The following is a 20373-nucleotide window of genomic DNA, read 5'->3' on the forward strand; positions in this document are numbered from 1 at the left end:
ACTCGTATGTTACTTATTTACCTTATACTTTGGATGTAGGACTTGCGTCTGACATATGCCAGGATATCCTTATAGTAAGGAATACTGCAACAGTGATTAAGGAAGGACATCTGATACTCCTTTCACAATGTCTGTAGGTGTAAACGCCATGGGTCAGTGGATGTGCCTAATGCAACAATGTGCTACCCTGTTCAAGATTTGATTCTCTGCTGTTTATTCACAGTGTGTCACAATAGGATGGCAATGGTTACCCTGCAATCCTAAACTAAATTACATTGGCCATCACATCGCAGAATGAACACTTCATTTATGTATACATGTCTGAGGTGCAAGAATTGCTTCCCCCTTTTTATAATCAGAATAAGGACCGACAGCTGAATTGTTTGTTTTAATATCAGCTATAAACCAATCTTGATCATTAAACAGTAACTGGTCCTGATGGCCAGTGTAGGGGGCCTCAGGACCAGTCACTGAGGGCTACTATAGGAGGCTTGTACATTAAGAACTATAATTAAAAAAAAATGTTGGCTATGTTTACTGTCAGTAGAACAGTACTTAATCTGTATCGGATGGCTGAAACAAACAATCAAACCGATTCCTGGAGCTGGCGATCAGAGGTATGTAGATCACTGCAACAGAAAGGTTCTGAAGTGGGTACATGCAGATGTCACTTTTATAGCCAATGTTGGTTTATGGCTCTGACAGGCAACGTCACATGTACCCCTGCTCCTAAGACTTTGGTATACTAGTCGGATGTCCAGTGTTGTAGGCAGCGACCTCCCTACAGTTATGAATACATTCAACACGAGAATAGAAGGACATCAACAGTTTTTGTTTGGCAAGAATCTGAAAGATGCAGTGCTGGCTAGTATAAGGGAAAGATCTAGCTGAAGAAACATGCTGAGGCATAATACAGGTCCTTGTCAAATAGTTAAATAAAATAAGGCTTTCCAAAGCTAGGCTGCCTTGGGTTGTATATGCCACATTCAAAAAAAGACTCAAAATCAGAGAGCTCGATAGGGGGAAAATAAAGAAAATCCCTGCTCCATTCCAACTGGAAGACATCCAAAAGACCTGATTATAAATAAAAGTTGGGCTTTTTATGGACAGGCAAAATGGCCTATTAAATTGTTGCCCTAAATCAGTCATGTGAAAATAAAACATAAGAATGATCTGTCATCACAGACCTACGCACAACTTGCAAAAAAAGAGTCTACCAAAGCATTCCATTCCCCAGGCAAATGCATCCCTATAAATTGGATAGCCATAAACAATGCCAGCTTCTAAATCAACCAAATGTCATCCTTCAGAAATAAAGAAATTCAAATTTGCCATAAGATACCACAATACAGCAATCCTGCCAAGACTTTCTAAAAAAGTGCTTTTGTCACTGCCTAAATGACATATTAAACAATTTATGCAGCTACCAGTTCCTTCAGACGTAACAGAAGCATGGACTGAGAAGGAAGCCTCAAGCCTTCCAGTTTTAATGGTGATCAGTTGCACACCAGTATTCAAAGCCTCAAGCACTTCTGTTGAGTCCAAAAAGGCAAGTTAACAAATGAACTTCATTCTTTTGAATCATCTCTACTCCCCATTACAGTTCTCGGAGAAGAGAAGGGATATTAGGGTAGCTCTTCTTCCAAGGACTGAACTTCCTGATGTAAAAAAATTGTGACAATGCAGAAATGTTCTCAGGAGAAGTGTAGTACATTAAACTATCTAACTGCTTGGTGAAATGTAGCCCAGAAACAAAAGAAAGACCATTGTTACCAAAGTAGATGTGCACACAACACAAAGAAAAAAGGCAATATAAAAAAAGTGTCTTGAGAAAGATAAACCCAGTTTGATGGCAGTCAACAAAGCTCCTAAAAACAGCTTCTGCTGATCAGAGTTGTCTACTCAAGACTCTTAAGAGATCTGCATCATTATCAACCTCCTCTCTTTGCCATCTTGTACATGGGGTTGTGGTGTCCCATCAACAGTTTTCACCTAAAGAAGATGTTCACCACCAATGGCTGGCTAGCCCTGCCATAGTTCTTAGGGGATGTCAGAAGCAAATAAACCTTAAATCTTCTAGGAGCTGAGCCATCAAATATACATATTCCCATAATCCAGACAGGGTAGCCATGAATTAGTTTTAAGATAAAATCTGTAATGCTCAATGTCAAGCATTCTGTAAAGAAAACATGACTGTTGCACAGACACTAAAAAGAAGACCTGCAAACTGGTTATTCTTACCCACCAAAAACATGGGTAACCTTTAGTGTGCGTGTGTGAGTAGGCAGGGGAGCATACCAGTAAATATCCTTGACATCCAGAATTCTGAAGAATGAAAAACGTCATAAAACGAAAATTGACCATTCTGAGTTTATAAACTGTCAAGTGTTTGCAGAGGTCAAAAAGCCCCATTACAGGTTAACTCTTTCTTGGGTACCAGGCAAAAACAAAGAAGCTGATGCTCTGAAAAGAGAAAGAACCCTCCTTTTATCCTAACATAAGCATTTGCACTTGTTTCCCACCTTTCCTTTAACTAGTCTAGTCCAGACACAGATTTGCTGTACCTAGGACTGTTTGTAAGCTTCTGAGCGGTGCCACAGTCTGTTCTTCAATTTTTCCCTTAGATAGTACAGTTGTGTACACTTACCATAAATGTAGATGTTAGAGTGTATTCACTGTTGCAGTCATCACATTTGGGTTATCTGCCTGCAGGTAGCCCTCAGCCGGCCTAAATACCAGAGTCTTCGGATTTCTGCAACGGATGCTGTTGCTTTTTCCACATCAGGTCGTCAGGGGGTATAAAACATGCACAACACCATTACATCAGATTTTCCTGCCCCAGATGTCAGGTGCCCCCACAATAGGAAGCAATTATATGGTATGGTACACCCCTATCAAAAAGCAAATACACAAAAAAAATGGAGGGAGGGTAACCAGGACTGCAACAGTGAATACACTCTAACATCTACATTTATGGTAAGTGTACACAACTGTACTATGTTCTTCGTGTTTCACTGTTGCAGTCATCACACATCTGGGTTGATTCCCAAAGCTAAGGAAGGGAGGAGGTAGTTATAGAGCCTTAGGGCCAGCTATTAAGCCCAGCAAGACTGCTGTGGCAAATACAGCTCTGGATTTGGAAAAGATGGGCAGGTGGCAATGCCTGGTGAAGGTATGTACAGAACTCCAGGTAGCAGCTTCTAGGATGTCCCTGGTAGGAACTCCTCTGAGAAATGCCATAGAGGTAGATGCAGCCCTGGTGGAATGTGATCTTATCTCCTGTGGGGTCGGTTTTCCATGGTGCTTGTAGCAATGAATGCAATGGGCTATCCATTTGGAAATGGTTTGCTTTGAAATGGCCTTCCCCTCTGCCCCTGCAGCAAAGCCAACTAGCAGCTGCTCAGATTTTCTGAGGGGCTTAGTCCTGTCGAAATAGAATCCAAGTTGTCTGTGCACATCCAGAGTGCAGTATCCGTAACCCCTTTTGTTTTGTGGATTAGGGAAAAAAGTAGGCAAATGAATGGACTGGTTTAGGGCCACACTAGACACCACCTTGGGCATAAATGAAGGATTAGTCCTGAGGGAACCCCTGTCTGTATGGAAGATAATGAAGGATTCCACTGCCATGAGGGCCTGTAATTAAGACGCTCTTTTTGCTGAAGTGATGGCTAGAAGTAAGGCTGTTTTCCAGGAAAGGAATTTCAACTCTGCTGTTGCAGCTGGCTCAAAGGGTGAAGAGTGAGCTTTTCCAATACAAATTTAAGGACCCAGGCTAGAGTGGAAGCTCTCCTGGGGGGGTCTTAAATTTTTGGCCCCTCTAAGGAATTGTTTTAGCAAGGGGTGAGAGAAGAGGGGTGGCTCAGTATTATAATGTGCTGAAATGGCAGAGGCATGCATTTTAATTGACGAGAAGGATAGGCCCTTGTGGAGCATTTCTGTTAAGTACTCTAGAATATGAGATAAGCTAGGCACCACTGTGGCCATCCCCTGAGCCGGACTCCAGGAGCAGTATCTTTTCCACTTTTCAGCATAGGATTTTCAAGTACTAGGCCTCCTTGCCTCCAGAATGACATCCCGCACCTGTTTACTGAGGGATGTTAGAGGGGAGCTCATGGAATTAGCCAGGCTGCAAGGTTCAGGGTATGAAGGGGAGGGTGCAGAATCTGGCCCACCTGCTGGACAGCAAGGAAGGGGTCTGAGGTAGGAGCCATGGTTGTAGCAGTGTCAGACTGCGCAAGAGGGGGTACCAGTGCTGGTATGGCCAGTCTGGGGCAAATCAGTATTGTTCTTGGCTTGTCCTGTTTGATTTTTAGTAGAACCTTCGAGAGGAGAGGCAGAGGGGGAAGGGCATAAACAGAGAGGCTTTCCCAGGTAAAGGACAGGGCATCCACTTTCCAAGCTTGACTGTGGGGAGTTCTGATGCAGAATTTGTTCAAATGGTAGTTCTGAGGGGAGGCAAACAGGTCTACCTCTAGGATCCCCCCATTTGTTCCTCAAGAGGTTGAATATTTTGGGTTCTAGTTTCCATTCGTGTGGGTCCATGAGATTTCTGCTTAAGTCGTCTGCCAGTCAGTTTAGTTTGCCTGGCAGGAATTGAGCTTGTAGGTGCACTTGGCAAGCTCAAGGCTGTGCTCCACAGAGCCATGGCTAGTCTGCAAAGAGGGTAGGAGTGGGTTCCCCCTGCTTATGTACCACATAACTGTGGTGTTGTCTGTCTTTACCAATAATTGTCCTAGGAGAATAAGGTCTTTGAAGGCTGTCAGAGCATTCTGTACAGCTAACATTTCTTTTTGGTTGATATGCAGGTGCATCTGTCTCTGGGTTTTATTTGCCCTGAATGCATTGCCCCGCCATGTGAGCCCCTCATGCAAAGTCTGATACGTCTGTTACGGTTTGGGAGGCAGGGGGTAGAGTGAAAGGGAGCCCCTTGTTGTGGTACCAAGCCTCTGCCCACCAATGGAACTCTGTCCTTAGACGAGGAATGATAGGAATCATTGTTTCTAGGTCCTGAGAATGTTGACACCATAAATTTTTTAGATACCACTGGAGTTTCCTCATACGCAGTCTTGCATATGGAATTAGCAGAATGCAAGAGGCCATGAATACCAGGGCTTGCAGTATTTTCCTTGCAGATAGCTGGGTTTTTGTGGCCAATAGTTTGAAGTAGGTTGTCAACTAAACTTGTTTCGCCGGAGTGAGGAATGCCATCTGGGAAGTTGTGTTCAAGCTTGCTCCCAGGAATACAATCTGTTGGCAGGGTAGTAGGTGAGATTTCTTTTCGTTGATGGTGTACCCCAGTAAGGACAGAAGTTTCTTTACAAATGCCAGGTGTTCTAATAGCAAGTCCTGGCTTTCTGCCTGAATCAGACAATCGTCCAGGTATTGGCAAATTTGAATATTTCTCTGCCTGCAAATTGCAGTGGCTGGAGCTAGACACTTTGGGAACACCCTAGGCACAGTAGATAAGCCAAAGGGAAGTGCAGAGAACAAAGTGCATGGAGCCTGCCTTGAAACATAGGTATTGTCTGCAGGATTCTCTTATTGGGATGTGCAGGTAGGCTTCCTTTAAGTCTAGGGTTGCCAACCAGGCATCCTTGGCTAGCATAGGAAGAAGCTGTTGAAGAGTTAGCATTTTGAATTTTGGAACCAACAGAAAGGTGTTTAAAATAGAGAGGTCCAGGATAGGATGCCAGGAGTTCTCTTTTTTTGGGTACCAGACAGTCAAATAAAAACCTCATCCCTTAGTTCTGCTGGGACAGGCTGAATAGCCCTGATACTGAGAAGGAAGAGAACCTGCTGTTGGGCCTCCACCCACTGATTTGGGTGGGGGGGGGGGGTCTGGCAGTGTGTGAAAGTGGAATCTGTATCCTTGGGAAACAGAGTTCAAAACCCATTTGTCCTGGGTAATGAGTTCCCAGTTTTTTGCATTCACAGCGAGCTTTCCTCCTAAGGGAGCAAGTAGTTGAGCAGGGCTTGGAAGGGTTATGGTTAAGTCATAGTGCCATTTTTCCATAGGGGGTGTGGCTTACTACTCCCTGCTTTCGAAGTGGGAGCCCCCCACTGCTCAGATCTGTGCATAGCCTGAGACTGAAGGTTTGGAGGTCTGCTGTTCCTGGGTTTGGACTGAGAAGGCCTGGAAAAGATTGGAAAGGACCAGTTCTTTGAAGGCCAATGTCTACTGAATCTGGGAGGCTGTACTTGTAGAAAATCTTTAGTTTGCATAGATTTAGGTTTTTCCTCCCTCTTTTTGAGGACTTCCTCTGCTTTGTTGCCAAAAAGGCGGTCTTGGTTTAAGGATGCATCCAGTAATTTAGCTTTAACATGATCTGGCAGGTTTTGTTCCTTAAGCCAAGCATGCCTTCTAAGTACAGACTCAGTGACAGCAGCCCTGCAAGATGCTTAGCATCAAAACCACATTGCAAAGTACATTTACCAGCTTGTTCTGCAGAATGCATTAAATCTTGCAAGTCTGTGTTCGACAGTCAGAACACATAATTTTCTGTTTAAGTAGTCCCATAATATGCTGCTGACACTAACATATGAAACTGGCAATTTAGAGCCCTAATGGCCAAAGTAGCAGAAGTGTAAACCTTCTTACCCCATCTAAGGCTCTAGAATCTCTCTCAGAAGGGGTACGTTTTTTGGCAGCAGTAGCCTTAATGCCTTTTGGTCCTTGGGAAATAGTCTCTGGATCCACAGTAGGATTCTTAAAGAGGAACATGTGAGAGTCAGGTACTCTGTAGTACCTGTCAGGTTTTCTGGGAGCTGGAGGTAAAGTGCCTGAGATAAGGCTAGATTCCAAGAAAATATCATTTACAAAAGCCAGAACAGGAGGGATAGCTAGAGGTCTGTGTTGAGGCAGGAGTAAGAATTCCTTGAATCCCTTTTTGGACTCAGAATAGTCCTGGCTTTCCCAGCGGAAATGCTCCCTAAGGGTATGCAAAGTTTCACCAAAAGAAAAATCTTCTGGAAGAAAAGCAGAGGGAATGGAACCCTATGCATCAGAATCCTCATAAGTAGATAAGGGCAAGTCCTGGTAATCAGGAGCAGAGATATCAGATTCTGATCAGAAGAATCAGAAAGAAAATCGGTTCTAGGTCTCCTACAGGGGGAAGGCTGGCTTCCCCTAATTAAGGTAATAAGGTCTTCAGCCATTCTAAGCATTTGTTTTTGAGGCAAATGGGCCTGAGTCATCAGTTTGGTCGTCTGCTTTCTAGGCGTAGTAAGAGTTTTAGGCCTGAGGAATTCGGTACTTCTAGTTGGAAATGATGCTGTTGGTTTAATATGAAAGTCTGTAGGGCCTGAATAAACCCTCAGAAGCCGGTGCCTGCACAGTGGCTCCAGACCCATCCAAGGTAGAGACATCTGCAGGTTTCATAGTTGAAGCATCTCACGGCATACCGGACTCCGAATGGGTCTCAGTAGAGGCCTGTGAATCTGTAGTAGTGGGTATCAGGGGCTGCGAAAGAGCCTGAGTACCGGCGGACTGACGACTAGCTTAACGGAAGCGTCGTCAGCAGTTTTGGACCTATGTGGGCTGTCTCCGTCTTTATCCTTACATTTTTTCAGAAGATTGATAGTCGGATGGGCTTAAAGCCATTTCAGAGTACAGAGATAGAGAACGAAATATTTAGCTACAAAAATAGCCAGAAGATTAATAGTTTGGGCATTGAACAAGGCACAAATCCGAAAGTGAGGGACATCGTGGTCTGGGCCTAAACAGGTGACACAGTAAGAATGAAAATCTCTATGAGGTACTTGCTTTCCACAGACAAGACAATTGTTAATTTTTTCTGACATCGGTTACAGCAAGAAAAAAGGATCCCCAACAGGGTGCTTTTCTTTTTTTTTTTTTTTGAAGACTTCGGGTCATACTCGAAAATGAAAATTTCAGGAGTTGGACGGTCAGCACTTGCGAACTGCTTCTGGCACTGCACGACAAGAAAGTCTGATGTAATGGTGTCGGCTGCATATTTTATACCCCTAACGACCTGACGTCATGGAAGAAGCGACAGCATCAGACGCAGAAATCCGCAGGCCGGCTGAGGGCTACCTGCAAGCAGATAACCCAAATGTGAAAACTGCAACATTGAAACATGAAGAACATCTACTAGTTCTCTCCTCTCCTGCACTTTTACTACTTATTAGTCTAGCACTTTACTAGACTTCTTGTAGCAATTACTGTAGCACACAAACGTGTTACCAGCACTAAACATTCAACAAGAAAACAGTTCCAGTACTTAATGCCCATCACTTAAGGCATAGCTAAAGGTCAGTTCCCTGTTCTTTCTTCTATTAACCTGGTGAACATGGCCATCCTGAGGCAATGGAGCAACTGACCCATGTACACTGACAACCCTCTCCTTTTACCTCCCAACACTCGGACTTAAGAGAGATGCACTTATACAGCCAAATTGGAAGCCACACACTCTCCAGTCAAGACTGGAATAGCTGGTCAAGAAGAGAAGGTCAACACTTGCACCACATGGAACACATAGCCCTCCAGAACACACACCAGCACTGCCTTCACATAAAAACAAAAACTACACACCCACCTTTACGGAAGGCTTTCAATAAAAATCTACCCAAACAGCAGAGACCTCCAAGGCAGAAATGCACTCTACCAACACAACACACACAACTCTCCTAAACAGTGTTCCACTCAACCAAAGCCCCTAAGGCAAAACAGCAAGTCCAACATACTAGTCATAAGCGACTCGATAGTGAGGCACACTGATGTCCCACTCATAAGGTTGAATAAGGAGTCAGCTGCCTGTCAGGCGCCAGGATCCACCAAATAATGCACACACAGGTCCCTCAACAACAAGTACAAATATGACTCTGTCATTGTACATGTGGGTGTGAATAACCTGAGACTTACCTCCCTGGACTACATGAACAGAAACATGGAGGAACTCTCGGATTATGTAGCCCAGGCAAGTATGACCCTAACCCTGAGGAGCATCCTACCATCACCCAGAATGATACCACAGTACAAGCAGAAAATGACTGATTTCAACAATTAGTTAAGTTTCTGGTGTCATTCTAAGGGGATCCAGTATCTGCCTGGGATGACATGATTGACACACCCCAATGCTTTGCCAGAGATGGCCTGCAACTGTCACCCCTGGGCTTCCGGATACTGGCCAAGGCTCCACCCCTATAGTGCCATTTTTAGGTGGTGCTCCAAAGACCAAATTACCACCCTAACAGCTACAAACAAATGCAATCTGAGGGTCATGCTGCTCAACACTAGAAGTCTAAATCTCAAAATGCACTCACTTAAAGCACTCCTTAAAATGGAGAACACTGACATTTGTGCCATAACAGAGACCTGGTACAAGGCAGCAGAAAGCACCCCTGCACAATCAGGCTATAACTCATTTCACACCCTTCAGCCCCAGAACTTGGACTGAAGCTCTAAAGGTGTTAGCGTTTCCATATTCATAAAGGATGCACAGACCTCCAGACTGGTAATCCAACATAATACATCTGAGATTCTTCAGGTGCAGCTAACATTGGGTAAGACAGTGATTCCGGTCATAGCCTGCTATAGATCCCCAACCATGTCCCAAGACTCGCACTCCATGTTCCTAAGCACCTTGGAGAATATTAGGCTCCAACCTAACATTCGCATACTGGGCAACTTCAATTACCCTTCCATTAACTGGGAAAACTACTCCTGTACCAATACACTTGCCCGTTAACTGGAATTCATAAATTCCAATGCCCTGGACCAGCTTGTTCTTACCCCAACTAAAGCTAGCAACATCCCTGACCTGGTCATCACAAACATGGGCGACCGTTACTCTACACCAATAGTCAACACCTCCCTGGTTAGATTCGACCACAAGCTAATCACCTTGGAAATCCACCTCCCCCCCCCCCCGGCAAAGGTAACCACCATGAAAAACTTCTCCAAAGTTAACTTTGGGCTCCTAAAAACAGAGGTGGCCAACTTCACAGCACCCATGCAGATGGATATCAGTTGCATGACTGCTGAATCATACACCAATGCACTGTACGAACACGTACACAAGCGCATGATCTCGCCATACCCAATAGAACCAAGATGTTCTCCTCCAAAAAAAGGAAGCCAATCTGGTGGTCCCCTGCCATAAACAAACTCTACAACAGAGGGAGGAAACTGATGGAATAAGATGAAGTCCCAAGACTGGAAAAACTCCCTTACCAGCCTCAACAAAAAGTTGAGATCCCTCATCAAATCCTCTAAAGCTAGCTGTGAAAACAGAATTGCAGTAGATAGCAAAGACAACCACAAGGCCTTCTATAGTTATGTGAAGAAACTCCACGGCAATACCCAGATTTGCTCTGTGCTACTGAACAAAGTTATCTCCTATACTGAGCCAACAGATATTGCCAATATATTGGCCAACAGACTCAGTGCCAACTCCCCCCCCCCCAAGGGATCAGTCACAATACCAGTAGATTATCAGGCACCCAGTATTACTGCTGTACAGGTTAAAACAGCACTGTCCAAGGCCAAGAATACAGCTAAGGGACATGACAATATCCCTGGCTGTGTTCTACATGAACTATACATAGTGAAATACCACCTCACCTGTGTGCCCTGTTCAATCACAGCCTGACATCAGGCTTTGTCCCTGCCAAATGGCACACTGCTACAGTCATCCTTTCTCCACAAAGGAGGGGCAACTACAGACAGTGGGAACTATTGCCTCATTAGCCTGATGAGTCTGATATGCAAAGCTATGGAATGCATCATGGACCTAACAAACAATATATATGGAATCTCCAAACTCTGGATCTCACACAATTTGGTTTTGTGAAGGGTAGATCATGCCTGCTTAATTTTGTCAACTTCTTTGAGTAAGTCACTAGAGCTGTAAATGAAGGCAAGGTGGCTCATACAGCCTACCTTGATCTGGCCAATGCCTTTGATACCATTACCCACTCAGGAATCATAGAAAAACTCACTAAGCTAGGCATCAACCCCTATAACACTAGGTGGGTTGCAAACGGGCTCACAGGCACAATCCACAGTGTGAAAGTAGCTGACCAAGTCAGACTGCCAACCAGTCACAAGTGGAATCCCACAGGGTTCGGTCCTGGGTCCTCTCCTGTTTGGCATCTACTTCTATTAAGTAGAGGCCAACATGAAGAAACTTTGGCTGACAAAGTCTGCAGACGATTGCAAGTTGGGAGCTAGTAACTCCCCGAGTGATGTTGACATCCTACAGAAAGGCCTCACTGAGACCAACAACTGGTGTCAGAACCATGGCCTTAAGTTCAATGCCAAAAAATGTGTCATCCCCTTTGGGAAAAACCCAGCTCCCATGAATTACCACATTGATGGTACGCTACTAAACACAGGAGGAGATACAAGACAGCTGGGAACACAGGCTGACAGCAACCACTCTTTTGACCACCACATTACCACTGTGGTCAGAAAGTCATCCTGTGTGGCACATTTCATTACTAAGGGTCTTGCATCCAGAAAGAAAGAGGTCATTCTCTCCCTCTACTCTTCCCTCATTAGGCCAATCATCGAGTACAATGCCCCATTTGGCATGTACCTCACTTAACACCTGCAACAACTGGAGAGGCTGCAAAAGTACCCAAGAGGATCTTAGGCCTTAAACATTTGTCTTATATGGACAGACTAAAAAAACTCCAACTATTCTCGGTCTCATATTGCCTACTTAGAGGCGATCTCTACTTGACTTACAAAGTCATGTCTGACCCAGCTCTGTTAGAAATGCTTCATCTAAAGAAATCCTAGTCACTCTGCACCACAAGCTCCAGAGACCTCAACCTCATTACCACACTCAACAGAACATGCTGGAGGGACAGGATCATAACCCAGACACTGCCCATGCTATGGAATACACTTCCCATACATGTCAAGCAAAGAACCTTACTAGCCCGCTTCAACAGAAATTTTGATGAGTGGATGGGAAATAGAAAATTCACCCCAGGGATCACTCCAGTGGCTTTACTCGACAGAAGCACTGGTAACCAAGGTCAGGTGGCACGATGCCAGGGTAATCTATGGGTTAGGATTGTAAAGGCTCCAGGGCCATTAGTCTAGTACAAACCTATGAACCTGTGAACATAAGTCTCTAAAATAAGTCTAGAATGGTGTGATTATATTCCAATGCTTTGGTCAGTGGCCAAAATGCAGGAATTGAGAAAACAAATTTGTTATCTATGTGCAGCAACCCCACCAGTTATAAATATCCTGAAACACTTTTCCATGAGAAAGAACGAAATTCTACACAAACCTGTGGCACTGCCAACACAGGTAGAAAAGCTACTGAGAAAGTAGCACAAAACAATTAAGACCCTAAGGCAAAACACCTCAAAAAGTACAGTTGTGTACACTTACCATAAATGTAGATGTTAGAGTGTATTCACTGTTGCAGTCATCACATTTGGATTATCTGCCTGCAGGTAGCCCTCAGCCGGCCTGAATACCAGAGTCTTGGGATTTCTGCGTCAGATGCTGTCGCTTCTTCCATGACGTCAGGTCGTCAGGGGTATAAAACATGCAGCCGACGGCATTACATCAGTTTTTCTTGACCTAGATGTCAGGTGCCCCCAAAATAGGAAGCAATTACATGGCATGTAATACCCCCAACAAAAAAACAAATACCAATGATATAAGACATGCCAGACAAAAAGGATAGGAAAGAAATCAAGAGAAGTCAGGGGGATGAAGGGAGGGTAACCAGGACTGCAGCAGTGAATGCACTCAAACATCTACACTTAAGTGTACACAACTGTACTACGTTCTTCGTGTTTCACTGTTGCAGTCATAACATTTGGTTTGATTCTAAAAGCTAACGAAGGGTAGAGGTAGTTATGAAGCATTAGGGCTGGCGATCAGGCCCTTAAGACTGCTGTGGGAAACCCAGCTCTGGATTTAGAAAATATAGGCAAGTGGTAAGTGCTTGGTGAAGGTGTATACAGAGCTCCGGGTTGCAGCTTTCAGGATGTCTCTGGTAGTGACTCCCCTGAGAAATGCTGTAGGGATAGATGTAGCCCTAGTGGAATGAGTTCTGATCCCCTGTGGGGAGGGTTTCCCATGGTGCTTGTAGCAGAAATGGACGCAGTGTGCTATCAATTTAGAAATGGTTTGCTTTGAAATGGCTTTGCCCTCTGCCCCTGCAGCAAAGCTGACTAGCAGCTGGTCAGATATTCTGGGAGGTTTAGTCCTGTCCAGATATAACCTAAGCTGCATGTGCACGTCCAGGGAATGCAGGATACTTCTCCCTTTATTCTGAGGATTAGGAAAAAAGGTTGGTAAATGAATAGACTGGTTTAAAGCCACACTAGACACCACCTTGGGCATAAAGGATGGGTTAGTCCTGAGGGAAACCCTGTCTGCATGGAATATAATGAAGGGTTCCATTGCCATAAGGACCTGCAATTCAGACACTCTTCTTGCTGAAGTGATAGCTAGAAGTAAAGCTTTTTTCCATGAGCATATCATTGCTGGAGCCTTCCTGTGGCCTGACAGTGCTCTTCAAATTATCTGGAGATATAAAGAGTTAAGTATATTTTTCTGGCACTTCAGAGTTGTGTACTCTTAATTGTTGCTTGACTAATTTTATATCATTGCTGGCTGACTTCAGAGTTGTGCACTGTTATTTTTGCTTCACTGTACAGTTTTTCAGATCTCTGCTGAAGGTGTTTTCCCCTACCTATTCCTGTCTTGTTTAAATTTGGAGGCTTTTGCAGTTGACCGCCCCCACTTTATGTTTGATCTGGGACACTCCCCCCATCTCTTTATACCTCATTCTACCCAACAGACTCCTTCTGCACTTGTTTTTAGTCATTTTTATTTAATTGCATTTTTTTAAACTGTTTGGTCTAACATTGCTACATACTCAAGTGTGCTAGCTTGCACTGCATTTGAATTGTTTTTACTGCTGTTTTAGCTACTTTTCTGTATTAAAAACAAAATGTATATATATAAGCCTGTTTCCTACCTTTCCTGTAACTAGTGTAATCCAGATTCAGATTTGTTGTATCCAGGACTGTATATAAGCTTCTGTGCACCCAAGCTCTCTGTGCTTGACGGAAGCCTTCTAGCTTATCAGTGGGACTGGTAAGCACTAGGTAACCTATCTACCACATAAGGACTGGTTCTGGCCTAGAAATTGTAGTTATTGGCCGTTTGCGCAGTTATTCCATCTCTCTCTCAACTTTCTGATTTAACAGCCCGCATTTGCACTTGTTTCCCCCCTTTCCTGTAACTACTTTAGTCCAGATACAGATGATTAGTTTTAGCACTTGAATTTGCTTATTCGTGATCAGCACTTGTTCAGAACTTGTAAGCACTAAATAAGCTACTAATTACTATAGCACTCAACCTTCCTCATTACCTAGAGAAAAACAGTTTTGGTACTTACTTTCCTCACTTGCTTAGAGAAAAACAGCTCTTGTACTCACTTTCCTCACTTATCTATAGGAAAATATTTTTTTTATTCAGGCATGTCCAAGGGTAAAGCTCCCAGTGTTCTCTCCTGTCTGATGAATCTAGGCATCTTGGGGCAATGTAGAAATTTTGCCTCATGTACACAGACAACCCTCTCCTCCTACCACCCAACATTACAACCTGAGAGATGCACTTATCTAGCCAAACTGGAGGCAAAGCTCTCTCCAACCAAGACTGAACTTGACAGTCAAGAGGAGAAGGTAAGCACTTGCGCCACACTACACTCATCACATAGTTTCACTAAATCTACACCACCAAAATCCACATATAGAAACACAAACATTCGCGGAGGCTCTCAATAATAATCTGCTCAAGCAACAGAGACCTCCAAAGCAGAAATGCAAGCAACCTAGACACCCCCCCCAACACAACCCAAATGACACATAGCCCGCAGACTCAGTGTGCCACTCAGCCACAGCCAATAAGGCAAAACAACGTACCCAACACACTAGTCATAGGTGACTAGTCAGAACACTGATGTCCCACTCACCAGGCTAAACAAGGGGAAGTTACTGTCAGCTGCCTGTCAGTTGCCAGGATCCAGCACATAACCGATGCACTCAGGTCACTCCACAAGTACAAATATGACGCTGTCATTGTTCATGTTGATGTGAATGACCGGAGATGTACCTCCCTGGACTACATGAAGAGAGACATGGAAGAGCTCTCCGATCTTGTAGCCCAGGCAGGTATGACCCTAGCCCTGAGTAGCATTCTGCCTTCACCTAGAATGATAACACAGTACAAGGACAAAATGACTGATTTCAATAATTGGCTAAGCTTCTGGTGTCATTCTAAAGGGATCCAGTATCTGTCTGCCTGGGATGACATGGTCGACAGACTACGATGCTTTGCCAGAGATGGCCTGCACCTGTCACCCCTGGGATTCGGGATACTGGCTAAGGTTCTTGCCGCCCCTATAGTGACTTTTTTTTAGGCAAGGTTCAAATGACAAATTCACCACTGTAACAGGAACAGGCAAGCAAAAACTGAGGATTATGCTACTCAATGCTAGAAGTCTAAATCTCAAAATGCACTCACTCGAGGCACTCCTTAAAATTGAAAACATTGATATCTGTGCAGTGACTGACACCTGGTTCAAGGCTCCAGAGAGCACCCCTGCACTACCAGGCTATAAGTCATAGCCCACTTTTAGGCCGTAACCTGGACCGGAACACCAAAGGCGGAGGTGTGTCCATATTCATTAAGGATATCCACACCTCCAGGCTAGTTGCTCAGCATAATGCATCCAAGTGCAACTAACTCTGGGCAAAACTGCTATCCAGATTGCAGCTTGCTACAGATCCCCCACCATTCCCCAGGATTCCCACTACTCTTTTCTTGATGTACTGGAAAATATTAGGGTTCAACCAAACACCCTAATAATGGGCGATTTCAACTACCCCACCATTAACTGGGAAAACTACTCATGTACCAACTCCTTCGCTCAACGCTTTGTGGAATTCATAAACTCTAGTGCCCTGTATCAACTTATCCACACCCCCACCAGGGGCAACAATATCCTAGATCTAGTCATTACCAACATGAGTGACCGGTGTTCCACACCTGAAGTCAACGCCTCATAGGTCTGATCTGACCATAAGCTAATCACCCTAGATATCCACATCCTGCCCCCACCCCCCATTAAGGAAACCACAGTAAAAAATTTCTCCAAAGCCAACGTCATGCTTCTTAAGACAGAAGTGAACTTTATGACACCCATGCAGATGGATAATACAGTTACAACTACTGAATCCTATACAACTGCACTTTATAAGCACTTAAACGAGTGCATGGATCATGCTATCCCAAAAAGAACCAAGATGCTATCCTCCAAAAAAAAGGAAACCAATTTGGTGGTCCCATGCCATAAACAAACTGTACAACAGAAAGAAGCACCTGCTGCAAGAGAGAGTAAAATCCCATGAGTGGCGGAGCTCCCTGGTCATCCTCAGTAAGAAGCTGTGATCAGTGATAAAATCCTCCACAGCTAGTTACGAAAACAAAATCGCCACTGATTCTAAAGACAACCACAAAGCATTCTATAGCTATGTCAAGAATCTCAATGGCAACTCTCAGATCTGCTCCGAGTTACAGAACAATGGCACTAAATATACAGACCCAACTGATATTGCCAACATCCTGGCAGATAGGTTCAGTGCTAACTTTACCCCCCCCCCTCACCCACTAAAGGGCCCATGTCTATACCGGAAGAATGCAAAGTTCCTGTAATCACAGCTGCACAGGTAAAAAACACACTCTCCAAAGCCAAGAACACAGCATCCATAATGGGACCAGACAACATCCCAGGCTGCATTCTACATGAACTACAGAATGAACTGGCACATCACCTAAGTACCATGTTCAATCACAGCCTCACCTCCGGCTTTGTGCCCACTCAATGGCGCACAGCGACGGTTATCCCACTCCACAAGGGGGGAGCCACCATGGACCCCAGGAACTACCGCCCCATTAGCCAGACGCGCCTGGTCTGCAAGGCCATGGAACGTATCATCATGGAACTTATAAACAAAGACATTGGTAAGCTCCAAACTCTGGACCTCACCCAGTTCGGGTTTGTAAAAGGCAGCTCATGTCTCCTCAACCGGATAGACTTCTTTGAAGCAGTCACCAAAGCCGTAGACTAGGGTAAGGTGGTTCACATAGCCTATCTAGATCTTGCCAAGGCTTTCAACACCATCCCCCACTCTGGGATTATAGATCAACTCACTAAACTAGGTATAAATCCCTATGTCACAAGATGGGTTGCCAATTGGCTCACTGACAGAACCCACACCGTTAAAGTAGCAGACTCCAAATCCGACTTCAGACCAGTGACAAGTGGAATACCACAGGGTTCAGTCCTGGGTCCTCTCCTGTTTGGTATCTACTTCTCTCAAGTACAGGTTAACACAGAAGGTCTTTGGCTAATGAAGCTCGCAGATGACTGCAAACTAGGAGCCATAATCGAAACTCCTAACGATGTGGACATCCTACAAAAAGGCCTGAGACAGAAGACTGGTGTCAAAGCCATGGCCTCAAGCTCAATGCCAAAAAGTGCACTGTCATCCCCTTTGGTAAAAACTATGTACCCATGAACTACAACATAGGCGGTAGTATACTTAACACTGAAAGTGTGATGAGACCTTGGGACACAGGTGGACAGTAGTCTCTCCTTTGATAATCAAATTGCCACAGTAGTCAGGAAATCCTTCTACGTGGCACACCTCATCACAAAAGGTTTCTCATCCATAAATAAAGAGGTCATTGTTCCCCTCTACTCAGACTCATAGAGTACAACGCCCTGTTTGGTATGTACCTTACACAGCTACAAAAACTGGAAAGGCTGCAAAAATCCCTCACAAAGAGGATTACTGGCCTCAAACAGATGCCCTACTCAGACAGTCTAAAAAAACCTCCAGCTTTACTGTCGCATATCGTCTTCTCAGAGGTGATCTCTGCCTAACATACAAAGCTATATCAAACCCAGAGCTGTTGGGCATGCTCCACTTAAAGAAATCTCAATCTCTCCGAGCAGCACACTCTAGGGACCTAAACCTTGTCACCACAATAAACAGAACTTGCCGGAGGGATACATTCCTGTCCCAGAGACTTCCCATACTCTGGAATAAACTACCTATCTATATCAAATAAAATTCCTCATTAGCACTCAAGAAAAATCTTGATGATTGGATGGGAAATAGGAACTTCACCCCGGGGATCACCTCTGTGGCTCTGCTGGACAGTGGCACAAAAAAATAATTTTCTTGTGTGGCAAAAGCCAGGGTACCTTTTTGGCTTGGCTTGTATAGGCCGATAGCCTAGTACCAATCTACAAACCTATGAGAGGAATTTTAACTCTGCTGTGGCCGCAGGTTCAAATGACGGAAGTGTGAGCTTTTCTAATACAAAGTTAAGGTCCCAGACTGGAGTGGGAGCTCTCCTGGGGGGTCTTAAATTTTTGGCTCCTCTCAGGAACTGTTTTACCAGAGGATGAGAGAAGAGGGGTGGCTCAGTATTATAATGAGCTTAGATGGCAGAGGCATGGATCTTAATTGAAGAGAAGGATAGGCCTTTGTGGAGCATTTCTGTTAAGTAATCTAGTACATGAGGTAAGCTGGGCACAGTTGTGCCCATCCCCCTGAGATTGGCTCCAGGAACAGTATCTTTTCCACTTTTCTGAATAAAATTTTCTAGTACTAGGCCTCCTTGCCTCAAGAATGACATCCAGCATCTGCTTACTGAGGTTTGCTGGTGTTGAATTCAGGGGATTAGCCAGGCTGCAAGGTTCAAGGTCTATAGCTGAGGGTGCAAAATCTGGCCTGCCTGCTGGGACAGCAGGGAAGGAGTCTGAGGCAGGTGCCATGGTTGTAGCACTCATACTGCGCAAAAGAGGGTAGCAGTGCTGGCATGGCCAGCCTGGCGCAATCAGGATTGTCCTTGGCTTGACATGTTTGATTTTTAGTAGAACCTTCGAGAGGAGTGGCAGAGGGGGAAAGGCATAGCCTGAGAGGCTTTCCCAGGTGAAGGACAGGGCATCCACTTTCCTAGCTTGGCTATGGGGAGTTCTGGTGCAATATTTTCTCAATTGATAGTTCTGAGGGGAAGCAAAAAGGTCCACCTCTGGTGCCCCCCCACCTGTTCCTCAAAAGTTTGAATATTTTGGGTTCCAATTTCAAGTAGTCTGCAACTGAATTTAGTTTATCTGGCAGGAATTGAGCTTGTAAGTGCACTTGGTTGCTCAAGGCTGTGTTCCACATAGCCATGGCTAGTCTGAATAGTGGGTAGGAATGGGTTCCCCCTACTTGTTTACGTACCACATAACTGTGGTGTTGCCTGTCTTTACCAACAGTTGTCCTGGAAGAATAAGGCCTTTGAAGGCTGTCAGGGCATTCTGCACAGCTAACATTTCTTTTTGACTGATATGCAGGTGCATTTGCTTTGGGTTTCATTTGCCCTGAATGCACTGCCCTGCCATGTGAGCCCCCCATGCATAGTCTGATGCATCTGCTAGGGTTTGGGCGGCAGGGGGTAGAGTGAAAGGGAGTCCCTTGTTGTAGTTGCAGGCCTCTGCCCACCAAAGAAACGCGGTCCTTAGGCAAGGAATGATAGAAAAAAGTTATGTACTCACCATAACGTTCCATCTGACTAGGTAACTTCATTTGTCAGCAACCTGTGGGTATCGGATCCGTCCTGGATCTGAGCCAGCAGCTTTCCAAGCTAGAGATCTGAACTCCAAGCTCCTCCCCCTTACCCATAATACCCTGCTACCTCCCCTCCAGTCCTCAGATCGAGTTTGCCCAATTAGAAGACAACACCAAGACAAAATACCTGAACATCCTAACCTGATCCGTACAAATCATTCTATCATTCAGGTAACGAAATCCATGTTAGGGGGAAGGGGGGGGGTCGGTTGCTGACAAATGAAGTTACCTACTCAGATGGAACATTATGGTGAGTACATAACTTCTTTATCTGAAGTAGTTAACTTCATTTGATCAGCAACCTGTGGGACAGAGTCCCCAGCTACCAAAAAACTTGGGAGGCCCTCAAGGAAGAATATTCCGGAGCACTGCAGAGCCAAAGGCTGCCCTCCCTCTGGATATCAGATCTAATTTATAATGCGAAATAAAGGTATGAGAAGAAGCCCAAGTAGCCGCAGAGCAGATGTCATCCAAGGGAACCCTTGACCAAAAAGCAGCAGAGGTAGCCATAGAACGGGTAGAATGAGCATGAACCCCTCACGGGCTCAGGACTACCATAAATTTTGTACGTGAGCAAAATGCAGTGAGATATCCACCTAGCTAAAGTCACCTTCGTTACTGGTTTACCCAAGGATGGCTTAGCAAAGGAAACAAAGAGCTGCTCCGACTTGCGAGAGGTGGCTG

At 44.8% G+C, this 20373-nt stretch overlaps 1 protein-coding gene across 1 annotated transcript in view; it reads right to left on the minus strand.

Annotated features, from left to right (window-relative positions):
* Nucleotides 1-20373, minus strand: part of PTPN11 (protein tyrosine phosphatase non-receptor type 11) — an 811421-nt gene that overhangs the window by 521863 nt on the left and 269185 nt on the right. The gene's annotated exons all lie outside the window — the stretch shown is intronic.

This window comes from Protopterus annectens, chromosome 4.part0 (genome assembly GCF_019279795.1).
Source record: "Protopterus annectens isolate FY-2018-M chromosome 4.part0, PAN1.0, whole genome shotgun sequence".
Lineage (NCBI taxonomy): Eukaryota > Metazoa > Chordata > Ceratodontiformes > Protopteridae > Protopterus > Protopterus annectens.